This window comes from Sarcophilus harrisii, chromosome 1 (genome assembly GCF_902635505.1).
Source record: "Sarcophilus harrisii chromosome 1, mSarHar1.11, whole genome shotgun sequence".
Lineage (NCBI taxonomy): Eukaryota > Metazoa > Chordata > Mammalia > Dasyuromorphia > Dasyuridae > Sarcophilus > Sarcophilus harrisii.
This window is the reverse complement of record NC_045426.1, coordinates 56,215,151-56,223,590: the sequence shown is the minus strand read 5'-3', so window position 1 is coordinate 56,223,590 and position 8,440 is coordinate 56,215,151. Positions and strand designations below refer to the sequence as shown.

The following is an 8,440-nucleotide window of genomic DNA, read 5'->3' as shown; positions in this document are numbered from 1 at the left end:
TTTGATTCTTTGATATTTGGGCAAAAAATGGAAACTAAAGGGGAGCCCTTCAGAGAGAATGAGTGCATAAGATATGCTATGTTAATGTAGTGGAATATAATTTTGCCATAAGAAATGATGAAGTGGATGATTTCAGAAACTTTTAAGAACTCTGGCTGATCTAAGGATCAAACATGATTCCAGAGGACCAGAGATGCAGTGTGCTAGCCACCTCCTGACAGAGAGATGATGGACTCAAGATATAGAACAAGATGCATATTTTTAGAATTAACTAGTACGGAAGTTTGTCTTGACTTACAAATTATTTGTTATGTGAGTGTTGTGTTTCTTCTTTCTCACTAGGGGGAAGTTAAGAGAGAGGGGAAAAATTATCAATAAAAATTAATAGATATTTAAACAAATGTCTGAATATATATACATATCTTACAAATATTTAAATAAATAGATCTTTAAAAATTAATACATTTTTAAAGGGGAAGAAATCCCAAGATGGCATGACATAAGATAGAATAATAATAATAATATTTTTTAATCAGAGGACCTGTATTCACATCCTTTCTTTGTTACTTTCTACCTTGGCTTCTTCACCTAATGAAAGTGAGATCTAATAGTCTCTGAGTTCTAAATCTATGATGCTATGAATCGACTATTCAGAAGTTACTTACCCGAGGTCACACAGCTGAGGCATGGGACAGCTGAAGAAAAGAGAAAGGAAATCATGAAGCTATGCTAATGACCATCTCAGATTTTTAAAGTTTACTTGGCCTCCATCCTTTAAGGAACATTTGCTCCCAGGATTTTCATGGGGAAATGTTCCAAGGCTGTAAATCAATCTTCTTTCTTAAGAGAAAAAAAAAAAGGAAAGGAAGGGAGGGAAGGGGAAATCTGAGTCCTTAAAAAATAAAAATAAAAAATAAAAAAAATCTTGAAAAATACAAACAGTGGCTTCTATCCAATTTGATATTATTCCCATCCCCACCAGCTTTAGTTAAGCCTTAGTCTCTAGGGAGTTTACCATAAGATTCCTTCTCACTTTCCTTCTAGGACCAACCTCCTTCAACCCTAAGCCAAATCCCAAACTTAGATCTAGTTGGTTTGGGTGGGCCCAAACCCTGAAGAGGAACTGAGTCTCTGCAGCCTTCTCCCACGGATGGCTGATTTTAACTTGTCCATTGCCTCTCCTCCCCACCCCTAGCTTCACTGAGGCATCTCAGTGCATCCAGAAGCCCTCAGGGGTATCATCATTTTGCTTACTAAGCTGACATTTCACGGAAAGGCAAATAGTGTCTCCAAAATCCTGGACCGCTGTAGCCAGCAGCCAGAGTCTAGATAGCTACAGATATTTAGCCAAGACCTTGTGCAACACTGGCTCGAATCACCTTTGAGGAGATGCTCTGGCCAGCAAGATTCAGTGTCAGACATCCTATCACTCCTCCCCAAATCCTTCCAGCCCCACAGAGAATCATTCTTTTTGTTAGAATTTTTCCCATTTTGCTGGTTTCCACCTTGTTTCAGGTCCGATTATGCACAATGATTTGGGCAATCGTAATCAGTTGGAGGATGACAGCTTTAGAGTTGGAATGCAGCTTTGGTCATAGAATGTGAAATCTGGAAGGGTCTTTAGGACACAAGACGTTAGATTTGTGAGAAATGTTAGAACAGAGAATGTCAAAATTGAGAAGAACCTTAAAACAGAGAATGTCAGAACTACAACAGTTCTTATGACACAGAATGTTAGAGTTGGGAAGAGTTTTAGAACAGGAACTATCAGAATTTGAAAATACTTTGTAACATAGAATGTCAAAAGCTGGGAGGAAACTTGGAACATGGAATGTTGGAGCTGGGAGGGGCCTTAGAACTAGGACATTTCTTATAACATAGAATGTTGGGAGGCATCTTAGAATAGAAAATATCAGAGCTGAATTAAGACAACTCTAAGATACCACTACACACCTGTCAGATTGGCTAAGATGACAGGAAAAAATAATGATGATTGTTGGAGGGGATGTGGGAAAACTGGGACATTGGTGGAGTTGTGAACGAATCCAACCATTTTGGAGAGTAGTTTGGAACTATGCTCAAAAAGTTATCAAACTGTGCATACCCTTTGATCCAGCAGTGTTACTACTGGGCTTATATCCCAAAGAGATTATAAAGAAGGGAAAGGGACCTGTATGTGCACGAATGTTTGTGGCAGCCCTTTTTGTAGTGGCTAGAAACTGGAAACTGAATGGATGTCCATCAGTTGGAGAATGGCTGAATAAATTGTGGTATATGAAAATTATGGAATATTACTGTTCTGTAAGAAATGACCAACAGGATGATTTCAGAAAGGCCTGGAGAGACTTACACGAACTGATGCTGAGTGAAATGAGCAGGACCAGGAGATCATTATATACTTCAACAACAATACTATATGATGACCAGTTCTGATGGACCAGGCCATCCTCAGCAACGAGATCAACCAAATCATTTCCAATGGAGCAGTAATGAACTGAACCAGCTATGCCCAGAAAAAGAACTCTGGGAGATGACTAAAAACCATTACATTGAATTCCCAATCCCTATATTTATGCCCACCTGCATTTTTGATTTCCTTCACAAGCTAATTGTACAATATTTCAGAGTCTGATTCTTTTTGTACAGCAAAATAACGTTTTGGTCATGTATACTTATTGTGTATCTAATTTATATTTTAATATATTTAACATCTACTGGTCATCCTGCCATCTAGGGGAGGGGGTGGGGGGGGGTAAGAGGTGAAAAATTGGAACAAGAGGTTTGGCAATTGTTAATGCTGTAAAGTTACCCATGCATATATCCTGTAAATAAAAGGCTATTAAAAAAACAAAAACAAAAAACAAAACAAAAAACAAAAACAAAAACAAAAAAAAAACAAACAAAAAAAAAAAAAAGAAAATATCAGAGCTGGAAGGAGCCTTAGAACAAGGAATGTCAGAACTAGAATGGTCCTTATGACACAGAAAGTTAAAGTTAGGAAGAGTCTTAGAACTCAGAATGTTAGAGCTTAGAGAGAACTTGGAAGGGAAGATACCAGAACTGAGAGAGACCTTAGAACATAGAATGTCAGAGCCAGAAAAGACTTTAGAACATCAGGTGTTAGAATTGGGAGAAGCATTAGAATATAGAATATCAGAACTTTTACAGACCATAAAACAGAAAATACTAGAGCTCAAAGGGACTCCAGCCTATAGGATATCAAAACTAGAAAACAGTATCTTAGAACAGAGCTAGAAGAAACCATAGCAGGGTAGGCCATTCAGTGCAAGAACCAGGAGAAACATTGGAACTTAGAACTTTAGAGCTGAAAAGCATCCTGGAGGTCATCTAGAAAAGTGATTCCTATTGGAGAAAATTGGGAATTTGTCCAAGGGCAGACCAAGAGTTTATCAACCATGGCTAATTTTTCTTAGATCATCATCTTGACTCGGAGTAAGTTGGGACACAAAGTTGGTTTCAGCCCAGTCACTCAGTGATTTTCTCTAAACCATGTTCCCTAAAATGAAAGCAAGGCTTTTGAACAGAAGATAAAAATGAATGCTTTTAAGAGATAATCTGACGTACATCAGACAAGAGCAGGGAGTCTGTCTTGTCCCTGGTTAAGTAAGAAAAATCTCTCTTTGACTATTTATCTAGTCACTTATTCTTTTATTTAGAACATTTTATGCCAACCCCACCCACCTCCTTATAAATCCTATGACTAATTCCTAGTTGGAGATGGATGAAACTGAGGAGCATCCAGTGTTTTAGGAGGGATTAGTTTCTTCCACAACACAATGCCTAATCAAAGGTGACCCAAGTGATTTGCCCTCTTAAAAAATGTGGGGCCAGAAGGTCAGATTTGTCCACATTTTTTGCTTCTCAGAATAAATTTGAACTTTTTTATTTTTGTATATAAAACTGCTTCATATCTGTTATGACAGTTTCCCCCCCATACTTAAAAAAATAATTTAAATTAACGTTAGGTCCAATTTTATCTCTATACTCTTAAGACTTTTCTTCTGCTTTCTACTATTCTTTCAATGGGGATGTGGGGGGTATTCAAAGAGAACTAGTAACTCTGGCATGAGGGCTTGCTGAGCCCTTTTTAGGGCTGCTCAGTCACCTTTGGTGTCCACCTGGCCCTCAACTCTCACCTGTGACTCCAAGAAGCTATACCATGCACAGCAGCCATACTCCAGTAAATTATCTCAGCAGACAGACTAAATCATGTTGAGGATAACTGATAGATCTCAGTCTTGTTAGTAAATTAGGGGCATGTCTACCTCAAGCATTTGAAGAGTTCTTCTAGAAGAATGGGTGGGTGAGAACAATTTGTTCCAACAGCCATGAAGGCTGTTAAAGTAGATGCTGTAGAGTGCTTAGAACTTGGTCAGACATCAAAAATGTCAGGGTTATCCATTGCATCGCAGACTATCACCAGTTATCTTGACTTCTGTCTTGCCACTAAACTTCAATAATTCTGGAAAGAGAAAGTGAGATTGATGACTTTATACAATCATGCCTTATTTAAATCCAATTCACACATAAGTCAAGAAATAACATTATGATGGGCATCATTGATCATTTTTGAAAACAAAGAACAAATAACATTCTTTTAATTAGTTTTTGCTACTTTATCTTTTAAAAATTTCTTCTTTTTTTAGTAGTCTTATTTTTCTTCTTCTTCACTATTCTAAACTTCCTTCCCCTAAAAACAAAAGAAAAACAAAACAAAAACAAAAAATAGAAAAAAGTATCCTTCCTGACAAGTATGGTTATAAAAAACCAGATGCATTCATTGACTATGTTTTATAAGTTTCGTTTCATTCTTCATGCCTGTAGTCTATCACCTCTGTGCCAAGAGGGGGGAAGCATGATTCATCATTGGTCTTCTGGGGTCATCTTTGGTCACTGCATTAATCAGCATGCTTAATTCTTTCACAATTGTTTCCCTTTGTAAGGTTTAGTCATTGTATAAATGGTTCACCTCATTCTACTCACTTCACTATGAATCAATTCGCACACATCTTCTCATGTTTCCCTTCCCACCAGTCAGGACCTTTTAAAATAGATTTCATTATGTTGTACTCATTTTTGTCTGGCCATTCCTCCACTCCTATGAAACTCACGTCGCAGGGGTCCTCAAACTACGGCCCTGCCAGCAGGCCAGATGCGGCAGCTGAGGACGATTATCCCCCTCACCCAGGGCTATGAAGTTTCTTTATTTAAAGGCCCACAAAACAAAGTTTTTGTTTTTTACTATAGTCTGGCCCTCCAACAGTATGAAGGACAGTGAATTGGCCCCCTATTTAAAAAGTTTGAGGACCCCTGATTATTGTAACAAAGAAAAACCAGCTCACCTACTAGCCATGTCTGCTAATGGATGCAGCATTCTACATTTGGTACAATGGTAAAAACTCAGATGTTGGAGTCAGAGGACCATGTTCAAATCCTGCCTCTAAAACTTGCTAGTTACATAACTTTGGGCAAATCAAGTAATCTCCCCTGACCTCAGTTTCTTCACATGTAAAATGAGGTAATTGGACTGGATATCCAATGGATGGCATCTAGTGTCTCTTCCAGCTATTCAGTATGTTCATAATCCCTTATCTTTCTATGATGTTTTCTTTTATCTGAACTATTGTCTTCCACATCTTCCTCGACTTATATAGTTATTTTTTTAAAACAAAAATGTAGACCTTTGCACTTATCCTGTGACAGATGAAAGATGAAATCTTCTGAGGATACTGATTTACTAAGCAACATATACCAATTGTCCAACTGTGGGGACCAGACCTCTTCACCGTAGGCTTGAATCCTGAATATAGAAGGAGTCAGTCTTTTCATACATTAAAATAATTGATCAAATAAGGCCAATTAATTAAAAAGAAACAATGCAACATGTAATCTGATTTCTAATGAGATGAAAGATTCGAGATATTCCAAGTTGGGAGGGGGAGAGTGAACAGATGCAATTTTCTGAAATTATAAAAAGAGACATTCCACTCTCCCCAACTGTAAACAGTCAAAAGAACATGGAAACAATAACTGACTGATCAATATGGGGCCAGTTTTCAGACAAGACATATGGATTGCTTGAGATGCACAATTGTGAGAAAACTCCATGTATCAGATTTAGTATCTGATTTGGATTCTTGTCAGCCTAACATGGAACTTTAGTTAAGGGTCTTTAAACAGTCAGTAGAGCCCAGACACACAGGGCTAGGTTCAAACAATTCAATAAGTTTTTTTTCTCCTAGTTTCTAGAATTGAATAAAATTTTCTCACAAGATAGAAATTGGATTCGACACATAATTGAATGGAAAGAACCTGAGCTAGCTTCAGAATAGAGTCACAAGATGGAGTCAATGGGGTTCACTAAATTCCCACAATTAACCATTTACTATTCTAATACCTTCAATTCCTTTGTCCCTCAAATGTTACCTTTTAACCCATTGTTATGACTGTTTACCTTTTTTGGATCCAGACCCTGCTAATTGATGTATCCTCTTTCCCTTTTTCTTTGTGTCATTTTCAAATTTAAGCCTAGAATTAAGGATGTCTTTGTGACTCTGCACTTGATTCTTTCTTCCAGGTTGATCTATTAATACTTTTAGTCTAGTCATTCAAATAGTTCTGAATTCACCTAACTGCCCTCTCTTTTAGCCCATGTTTTTCCATGCTGTGCACAAGGTGATCATAAAAGACTTTCTCAAATTCTTTACTGAAACCCATGTTGAAATTCATGAACATTGTGTCCACAGCATTTCCCTGGATAATAACTCTAGCAAAGAAAGAGAAAAAGAGAGGGGGGGGGGGAGAAAGAGAATGAGAGAGGGAGAGAGAAAGGAAGGAAGGAAGGAAGGAAGGAAGGAAGGAAGGAAGGAAGGAAGGAAGGAAGGAAGGAAGGAAGGAAGGAAGGAAAGGAAGAAGGGAAGAAAAGAAGGAAGAAGGAAAGAAAAAGAAGGCAGAAAGGAAGGAAGGAAAGAGAAAAAAGAAAGAAAGAAAAGTTATTCTGGCATGATCTGTATGTTTTCTAAGTATTCACAAAGTATCCTTTTAATAATACAGTTTAGAATTTCATCTTCAAAGTCAGCTTCACTATCTTATAGTCTAAAGATTCTCCTCTTTCCCTTTTTTAAAAAAATCAGACAACATTGCCTGTCATCAATCTTGTGGTCCCTCTCCTGCCTGCCAAGTCTTTTCAAAGGTAGCAGACAGTAGCTAAGCAATCCTATCCGGTTCATTTAGTACTTTAGTGTGCTGTTCATACAGGCCTGGTGATATCAACTTGTTGAGAGAAGACTAAGTATTCAAATGAGAACACATTGGTAAACATTTTATAAACGTTGAGAGCAGAAAACAAATGTCAGTTATGATTAATAAAACTATTACTGTCATTATTTTAGAATTCCAAGTTTAGAGCTAGAAGAGACCTCTATGGTTATCAGCCCAATCCTCTCCAACATTTTATTGACAAAGAAACAGCTTGCTCAGGATCACCAAGGGAAGCGGGTAATACGATTTTTTTCTCTTACCTTGGGTCTCAATTTTCCGTTCATTATTTTCTTTTGTTCCAATCTTTGATATAATTATTCTCCTGGGTAGAAAAAGTAAAAGGAAGAGAAGAGCTTAAGTACTGCCTTCTAACTTCATCACCCCCTCTACTATGAAAAGAGCCAATCCCATCTTTCCTCTTCCTCTCTTGCCCCAAATATGGCTAAGAGCCTTTGTTCCCGTATTTAGCATCCATTACCTCAGCTCATTCTGAGCTTTAATATTTCTCATACTGTTCACACAGACTGTGACAGGCATTTGTATTCGTTCCCCTTTATCTGTCTTTGTCTCTTTCTCTTGAAAACATCTTTTAATTTGAGTTGATTCATGGGTTCCCTTGCAATTTCTTAAGACAGCTCAGAGAAGTGTAGATCTAGAGGAGGCTTGAGAACCCATTAGTTCAATCTCACCATTTTGTGGATAGGAAACTGAGGCTTAGGTAAGTAACCTGCCTGAAGTTTATCTATGTAATAAACATCAAGGGTGGAATTTGAACATGTTTCTCTGACTCCAGGGTCAGTGTCCATTTCACTGAACTACCATGCTTCCTTATTGAGATTATTTGTATGTTTTTTTTTTTGTCATAGAATTTCATTTTTCCTATCATCTCATTAAGGCCAGTTTTGCTGTTGTTCCATCACTTTCAGTCTTGTCCAATTCTTATTCACCCCATTTGGAGTTTTCTTAGCAGAGATACTGAAGTGGTTTGCCATTTCCTTCTCTAATTCATTTTGTAGATGAGAAAACTAAGGCAAACAAGAATAAGTGACTTGCCCAGGGTCACATGGTAAGTGTCTGAAGCTGGATTTGAATTCATGAAGATGAGCCTTCCTGACTCCAGGTCTGATGCATTATGGCATCACCTAACTGCTCTATAAAC

At 37.7% G+C, this 8,440-nt stretch overlaps 1 long non-coding RNA gene across 1 annotated transcript; it reads right to left on the bottom strand.

The window, feature by feature from the left end:
* Nucleotides 1–665: 665 nt before the first annotated feature.
* LOC116421897 lies at nucleotides 666–7,635 on the bottom strand. The gene is made up of 3 exons (XR_004232486.1): nucleotides 7,542–7,635; nucleotides 4,287–4,483; nucleotides 666–695 (listed from the first exon to the last, which is right to left on the bottom strand). It is a non-coding gene; the product is annotated as an uncharacterized LOC116421897 (long non-coding RNA).
* Nucleotides 7,636–8,440: the final 805 nt, after the last annotated feature.